The sequence below is a fragment of the Centropristis striata genome, chromosome 9 (genome assembly GCF_030273125.1).
Source record: "Centropristis striata isolate RG_2023a ecotype Rhode Island chromosome 9, C.striata_1.0, whole genome shotgun sequence".
Classification (NCBI taxonomy): Eukaryota; Metazoa; Chordata; class Actinopteri; order Perciformes; family Serranidae; genus Centropristis; species Centropristis striata.
Genome location: NC_081525.1, coordinates 11,241,538 through 11,250,842, shown reverse-complemented (window position 1 = coordinate 11,250,842; position 9,305 = coordinate 11,241,538).

The window sequence follows — 9,305 nt, the reverse complement described above, 5'->3', positions numbered from 1 at the left end:
ACCGATGAATGCAGCATCGAGAGCCATCTCACTTCAGTCTTTTTATTTCTCCACAATGAGAGTCAAACCCAAAGACTGACCAACAAAGTTTTCAGTCAAACTGAACTGATATCAAATATGTATGGACAACTGCAGCATTTTATCAAATTAAGCTTCACTGCTCTGAATTTTTTTGAATTAAACATTAAAAAAATATCCTGATGCACATGTGCCCATTCCTTAGATCTTCTAGTTTCATATGATACCAGTATCTCCAGTAATATTCCCCAAAAGTGAGCTGGCCATGGCCTCCAGAAAAGAAAAAAGAAAACGCCAACAGTAGTTGGCCTGCATGAACGTTAAATATCGATACTTGGTAGTCATGAATCGATATAATATCGGCAAGCAAAAATACCGCAATACCATGCTGTATCAGTTTTTCCCCCACCTCTACTGCTTTACTCCTGTTACCAGTTAGAGAACAGACAGTGGGGGTGAACACATTGTTAAAACTGGATGTCATTGTTATACCTTGTCAAGCACATCCTCACTTTGCAAAGCTGGAGATTTGCTTTTAGTATAATTTCCTGCAACTGAAAGAAAGAACCTGAAAAAATATAAATCCTGAATACCCTGGAGACAATACCACAAGCATGCAGGAAGGACCTGTGGCAACAACAGCTAATACACATGAGAGGACAGCATTCATTCTGCTCATTTTAGATTTGGATTTGAGAAAGGTGACCATAGAGCATATTGTCCAATTCAAATGGGATTAAACTTTCCACCAACATTAGTGTAGATTAGTTAGAGAATATAATATATAACTGGCAGAGTAATGGCTTAATTAAAATGAGAAAGTGGTCCGCAATAATCTTGGCCTAAACCACAATGACTCACTCAGCACCTTGACTTCCATGGCCAGATTCACATTTAAGCTGGGGCCAAATCCAGGGGAGCAAAGTCACAGTCAGAGGTCGACACTTAGAGCCAAGAAAGGAGCATCCGAGCTGAAGTGGCACTAATTCAAGGAGGACAGGACAGACAGGGATTCATGGACTTATGGCCCTCAAGGGATATTTTGAAGGAGCTTTTTGGTTTGGGGTAGTTGATAAAAGAGAGATGAAAACTATGAAAAGAAAGAAAGAAGAAAGGAAGAATTGATTTACCTGGTTAGCAAGGTCATATTAAAGGAATGTTTTCATGCTTCACTTAATTTTACAACAAAGCTTTTCTGACCATTTTCCAAAGCATAACTGAATGGTTTGTTTTTTGGGGGTTTTCCAACAAAATCTCCAACCTACAGAATAGGTCGTCTGCCAATACGATCCAAAACAACCCATAGGAGTGTTTGTCAAAACGACTCATATGAGTGTTTGCTGGTACAGAGCAGCGTGTTTCTAAAAAATACCGAATCGTTTACTTTTGATTTCACAAAAAATAAAAGTAAATCATTTTAACTTAAGTTACGTGAATCATGCTTTCGGACATAACTTACGTTTTTTTACATAACTTGCGGTAGTCATGTTACTACTTCACTTCCACCATTTACGTACATTTTTTACTGTTTAAACTGTCTTCTATAACGCCTTACCAGGAAGTTTTTTGCCTTAAACCTAGGTCAGTGGTTTTGTAGTAGGGCATGGCATTTGGGAGAAACCTGTCAACTCGATTATCTATAACATTAACGATCAATTAATCGATTAATCACTATGCATGGGCAAAATAAAGATATATATATATATATATATATATATACAGTACTATGCAAACCTAACCCTATGCAAAGGCAATGGAAGCTTTTATTTTTTAGGGACAAAAAGAGACTTTCTGTTGATCGTAAAACTCAACTGAGATTAAACTGTAAAGATAACATCAAGGAGTTCAATGTTTTATGTTTTAGCCTCCGATGAGGCATGAGGTTAGTTTTCGCAGTAACCTTATTTAAATGTGTTTTGTGTTTAAATAAGTTTTGGATCAAATTGAACCCAGTTATTCATGCTAGCAAGGTTTGATACAGTAAGCTAGTTTTGCTCAAATTAATACTATTGTAGCTTTATCCAACTTAATTCTCAGCTCATTGGCTTATTGACGTACAGCCGCAGAACTGAACGCTCGACCGTGTTTCAGTTCAGTGATACTGATACGCAGCCGTAGATGGAATTAAGATTAAAACATACACAGATCGATTAAAAATTCCATGTGATCAACCAGATTCGTAAAGACCATTAATCGATCATCAATTACTTATTCACATCCCTATTTTGTAGCATAAATTCACAGAACCTGCAGCGTTTTATACAACTGTGAGTGTGCATACATGTGTGCTATTTTTAGAATAGCACACATATAGCGAGTCGTGATACGTACATACGTGTCGTAATGGGTGGTACTGACACACAACCTCTTCTGTCGTTTAGGTTGGAGAACTTGTTGTTCTCCTGGGTGAAAGTCCTGGGTTTTTTTTTACTCCTGCAGAACTTATTCCATCACATTGTACATAGGTATGTCTGTCAGCTGATTTCTGTGCAATAGCTGTGTTCCCAGCTAACACCAGCAAGCTTCCTTTCCGTGGAAACCAATGGTGTTAGATCCTGGAAATACCCACTCCATTTGTAGAATGTAGGAGGGCAAAATAATAGAGACACCACTCACTACAATGCAGTCTTATACAACTCCTACACTAACTGACCTCAGTGGTCAACATAATTAAATGAACATCTGTGACTGAATGTCAACAGAAACACTGTAAGCTCGAAAGATAAATTCATGGGAAGGCTATTGTTGTTTTAGTTTAAGTTGGCTATTTAAATTACACTATTTTTCTAACATTTTGTTTCTGTTCTGAATCAGTTTGATGGAAAACTTTGCATGTTGCTGCAAAGGAGAGGGATAGATAGGACCCAAAGGGGACACTACACAAAAATCACAGGCAGAGAAAAATAACAGCTCCATTGTGTATGAGTCATACTTTATAGATACTATTTCAGCCCAACGGCCTTTTTTTGATTGTAAAGAGTGAAAACACATGGACATACTAATAATAAATGCATAAGTAGACACTCTATCAAGGAGAAGCCATCATACCCATATGCACAGAAGAGGTCAGTGTGTGTCAGTACCACCGATTACAACACATATGTACGTATCGCGGCACAGTGGCACATTCTAAAATAGCACACGCGTTGCACACTTGTGGTTGTAAAAGGCTACAGTTTCTGTGGATTTATTTTAGAAAACTACTGAAAAAACTTCCTGGTTAGGTTATAAAAGACAGTTAAAACTGTAAATAAATGTATGTAAATGCCAGAAGTGTCTACACTGGATCTTTTTAGCGGCAGTATTGCTATGAACTCAGCAGCGTTTAAATACATAACTGATATATCAGAGGTGCATGAGAGGTAGTGATGTGCTAGTGAAGCCTCATGAAGCAATTTCATTATTTTCAATCAATGTTTCCCAAACCACAAGATGACGTCCTCAAATCTCTTGATTTGTCCACAAACCGAAGAGATAGTTTATTGTCATAAAATATAGACTGCAGCTAGTCTGGCATCACCAGGTGCTGCAGGACGTGAGTCACCTTATCAAACCCACTGACGGCCCTAGGGAAATCAGTGTGAATGGCACCAGACTCATCTAGAGTAAATACAAATGAGCGAGGCGGATTTGTCTGGTTTACCTGCTGAGCTGGACCTGTTGAATGACAATATATACCCACTTACTAAGGCACCCAAGTAAAAACAATGACACAAATATCTGCAAGTAGCTCCTATACAATGGGAGTTTGAGTGATTAAAAAATGGCAACCTCTTTTTTCAGCTAAAAGGAGGAAGATGGATACTTTCATTTACATTCATTTACATACAGTCTGTCATAATACAAGTGCAGAGAAACCAGCCAGTCCTCCAAACCTGGAGTCGTGTTTTCTGTGAGATTTAACTTTTTTTAGTGAGGGCCATGTGAGGATTGCCAGAGTTTGCATGCTATCACCTCTATGTGAGCACTGTAACTGTGAGTATTTGCTCAATCTGAAGGTAACAGGACACATACAGTATTCTGATAAGTCTGCAGCCTCTAAATTAGGAGTGCAAAGTCATTACACAATCCATCAGCTGTGTTTACCTTTATGAAATGAAGTGTGACAACACCAGGCCGCTCCAGAATAACCACAAACATCACACTGGTACATTATACCTCAGTAAATTAGATCACAGTGGCTCACCAATCCGGTGTCTTACTGCCTCCTTTTCAGCTTTCTGCTTCACAAACTTTCTCAAGCTTCATGTTTTATTCTTAAATGCATAATGGTGCAAATGTGGTGCAACCATCTCCACCTGTGAGCAGATCTGTGATGCTGTGTGTTCACGTTGTGTCGCTCTGCACCATCTAAACCAGGGGGAGGCAACCTGTGGCTCCAGAGCCTCATGTGGCTCTTTAGGCCATTTGCAGTGGCTTCCTGTGACTGTGACAAAAAATATACCAAATGAAACTGTTATTTCTTTACATTTTAATGTTTCATTTTTCAATAGTGTAGGCCCAGAGCAATTATAATAATGTATTCTTCAATTGAAAAAACATGTAGCTTATTTCCGGCATTACATATATATATTTAACATTTTAGTCAACTAAAAAGTGCATCATAGCTTATGAAAGTTATAAAACTCGAAATGTTGCCAACTTCAAGTCTAGTTTTGAGTTTCTCTCTCTAGGCTAGCTTTTGACAGTAAAAAATAAAAATTGATAGGATAAAAAGTGAGGATATTGTTGCAAATATTAAGGACACAATTCTCCATTGTCAGCTGTTTAAGGTGTGAGCTCCCTTGTTGTTTTTTTTGACAGCATTCACATTTCTTCTTTTGATTCCAAATGTCCTTAGGCACTTGGCTCCTCGCTGAATTCTGACAAAATCATATTAAAAATGCTCATAATGACCCATTAGTAATGCTGGTAGGCAAATTTAGACTTAATAGGCAATTTTTTTTCATTGTGAGGTTTAAAATAAGGTTTGTGGCTCCATTCCAACATTTTTTCTCTTTTTTTCGTAGACAATTGCTCTTCTATAAGTAAAGGTTTGCTGTCCCCTGATCTAGACAATATGACATCCTCATATGTAGAGCTGTTGTTGTGATGTTTCACTGTTATTGGCTTTGGAGACAAATGATGTGTTTGGGCGACAGTATATTTATTAATCATCACACCCTCTAATCTGTTCACTTTGTGCTGTGTCCCCCTATATGAGAAACAGCAGATGGGACTGGAGACGCCGAAAACATTTGTTCATCCATGACTAACAGCTCTTGTTGTACTATCAAATCTGTCCATTTTTATTATTTAGGTAAAAATAAAACAGCTTCAATTTTCAATTCAAAATCTGGTCTTGTACTGCTGTAATCAATGGTGGAAGAACTATTCAGATCCCTTACTTAAGTAGAAGTAGTAACACCACACTGTAAATTACTACAAGTAAAAGTCCTGCATCCAAAACTAACCGAACTAAAAAGTACAAAAGTATCAAAAGTAAAAGTACTCGTTATGCAGAAGGTACCCACTCAGATTGTTTTATATATACATATATGTATATATATATATATATATTCCGTAGTCATTCCGAGCCACGGAAGTTATGTAAACAATGGAAGTTGCGGAAAAAGTAATTTCCTTTTGTTTTCACGTGAGACAAAAAACCCGTTCTCCTAGATGAAAGTCCACCATTTGTTCAACCCATCCACGTCCCCGCCCCATAAACTCAACAATACTGTTGATCATTAATACTATGTATGGAACATGATGACGGAGGAAAGTCTAAAACATAAAGGTGAGTCGTATTTTGCTGTACAAATGCCTTAAATTGATGTTTTTGAGTCTGTCGACCAAGCCTCCCATAGGACTTACTGTACAGAAACTTGTTAAACAAACAGAGCACTGTGCCTGCAGAGACAGGGAAATAATGCTATTTAGAATATAAACTGACCAATTAGTTTCTCTAAAATCTACAGCAAACTGTTCTAAGCACTCTTGCAGGTAAAACACACAATTTACATTGTGAACTATTTCAACACAGAGCAAATTAATCTACGGGGGACTTATTAACCAGCTTCTTATTCATGCACACAGAGCACATTCATTAACAACAAATCTGGACAGAAAGAATCACAGATGAATCAGTATTCAACAACACAGCTGCTCAGCCTTCCATGTGCTGCTGCAACGTTTAGAGATAAAGATCTGCCGTGCAAGCAGCATCCAAAGCCGCCTGCTGCTGCTGCTGTCAGAGGAAGCTCTGAAAGAACAGACATATGAAGAGCTGCAGGTTTGATATATGGAAATACATTGATTGTATCAAAGGTCTGTGCTCAGTGCTGATGGTTAAGATGAGCTGAGGTGGTGCATGTACCAGAAATGCCATCACAGTGAATAAGTCTCCTGACAGCCACGTTTTTATTCCTTCAGATGTATGTTTCTCAGATATCTCTTTCATATGTTATGTGACAGGGCCTCAATGTAAAATACAGAAGATTGTCTTTGTGTTGTCTTGTTGCTCGCAGTTGTCACAGGTGAATTTAATCAGATTTTCTTTAAAACTGCATTTTTCAATATTTTCATAAACAATGGGTCATGGATGTATAATGGGAAATTACCACAAAAAAATCTGCATCAGCTCTACAGTTCCACTCAACTCTATGGAACATTTTGGCATCTTTCTGCTCATTGTTTTGGTTTTAACAACAAGATCTCCAACCTGAACGACGGAATAGACTGTTTGTCAATACTAGAGGGTGGGGGTTAAGCAGAGGCCCCACGATACGATTTTATCGCGATACTTGAGTCGCGATACGATATTATTGTAATTTTAAGCATTTTGCGAGTATTGCGATACAATATATTGCGATTTAACTGTTTAACTGCATTATGTGTCCCCAAAATTAAATTCAATCAGGAATTGTTTTGTCCATAAGAGAAAATTCTCTAAAGAAGAGCCTATTTTCATTGAGATAGCATGACGTCAGAGGTCACATGATATAAAATCGCAATAATCAATATCGTGACTCAAGTATCGGGATAAAATCGTATCGTGGGGCCTCTGCGGCGGCTGTGGCTCAGTTGCCTACATGTCAAAGTATACTTGGGCAAGATACTGAACCCCATACTGCTGCGTTCATCGGTGTGAGAATTAATTCCCAATGGTGGCAGGTGGCACCGTTGAGGGTAGCCTCTGCCACCAGTATGAATGTGTGTGTGAACGGGTGAATGTGTGCAGTCTGTAGTGTAAAGAGCTCGCAAAGCGACTAGAAAAGCGATAAATAAGTACAGGTCCATTTACCATTTACCATTAAATGACCGCTTTGAAAATCACCTTGAAACATAAAAAATTGGCAAACTTTGCAGCGTCGCGACACGATATCCTGACATACTTGGTGCCTATAGATTCCTTAGATCTTCTAGGTTCATATGATACCAGTATCTGCAGTATATTCTTAAAATTGAGCCCGCTACAGCCTCCGAATTGGCGGGCCATTGGGACGCTAGACATCAATACTTGGCTGCCATGAATATCGCAATACTATGCTGTATCAATTTTTCACCACCACCCATAGTGACACATGAGCGTATCGCAGCTCAGGGTACCACGGAGCGTTCTAAAAAAGTGCACACACGTCATTCATTATGCATACATGTACAGTTTGTGGTTGTAGAAAAAGAAGGAGCACTATTTAATGAGAATGGTGACTGTTTCAACTGTACACTGAATATGAGGAAAGATTCACATTCAGCTCAGAAGGTGGCAATAATTCATTACACACATTTTAAATTTGCTCTGTTGAGTAGCAAATTCTGAGTTATTCTAAGTTAGGAACAGTTGAGACAAGCAGTTCAATTAATCCCACATTTGAAACAAACAGTCTGAAACATTACCATTAAGTTTTTACTTTGCTTTGCATGAAGTCGTGACAATCCCACTCTCAGGAGAAACTCATTCTGGCACAACAGACAGAGAATTGTTGGTAAAAACTATCAGTCAAATCACCCAAAATAAAGAAAGAAGTTGAAAGATTGGGGAGACGTGACAGTGGAAACCAGCGAAGTGAGCTCTGCTGGGAGTTTCCTTTTCTCCCACGATGCATTCAGGGTGCCTCTATTCTGGGGGAGCTGTCAGTTTGCAGGAACACAGTGTTTGGCAGCAGTAAGGAGACATTTGGGCCTGTTCTGTAAAAAGCTTTCAATAGTGTGGTATCAGTCAGGAACAGGCTCACAACAACTGTCAGTTTCCTTTTAAGACAATTCAACAATTGAGCTGTGAGCAGCTGCAGTCCTGCTATCAGCCTCACGACCTGCTGCCTGTGGAGAGGCTTCTTTTATCACACACACATCAAACCTCAGACCGCCTCGTGTTCTGTGTTCTTCGCTCCGCAGAGAGGCCTTAAATATACAATGTGGTCATAGTTATATCTGGAGCAGATAAATAAAAAATACGGTCTGATACAGTCGGTTCTTTCTATGTCTGCAGTAGACATGGTGACATTTTAATGTTTCTTTAGTTATTGTATAAATAGTCAGTATTACAACGGTTTATAAATCAGTGAAGCAGTCTTTATTGCTATAAATGAAGATGCTGAATGGCTCCCTATAGTCGGACCAGATTTCAGAAGAATGGGGGGCACGTCGGAAAAAAGTTTTAATTTTTGATGGGAGCCACTTCATCAAGATGGCGGATAGGAGATGGCAGCCAGATTGTTTATTGTTTATTGTTTATTGAATGGATCCCCCTTAGCTGACGCCTTGGCGACTGCTAGTCTTCCTGGGGTCCCTAAAAAGACATAGAAAATGACATACAAACAACATAAACAAAAACAGTACATACAAGAAAAACAATAACAAACTCAATTAATACATACATGCAATACTGTTAAAAATTCTACATTCATATTTACCCGACAAATGTTATACTGCAAAAATCATTAATTCAGATGTCTATAGTGTCCATATCAGCTGTATACACTTATAATTTGTTATTTCATTAGAGAACATTTAAAAGGAAGAGAGATAAAGTCTATGAGAACCAATATATCTTCCAAGCCACTTAGAAGGTCAATCTTGCTGTCAAAATATACATTTTCTGGGTCGAGGAGTTCTTTAAAGTTATTGGGAATATCACTAGATGATTATTTGATCAAATAGATTTTGTTCATTTTGGCCATGTATTTACGTAATTTCCAACTCGGTTCCGAAGCGGTCGGACATATATTAATATAGGTCATATACAGTGCATGTATTCTGAAAAATTAACTATATGAGATATTTTTGACCAGAACAACTTGACACCC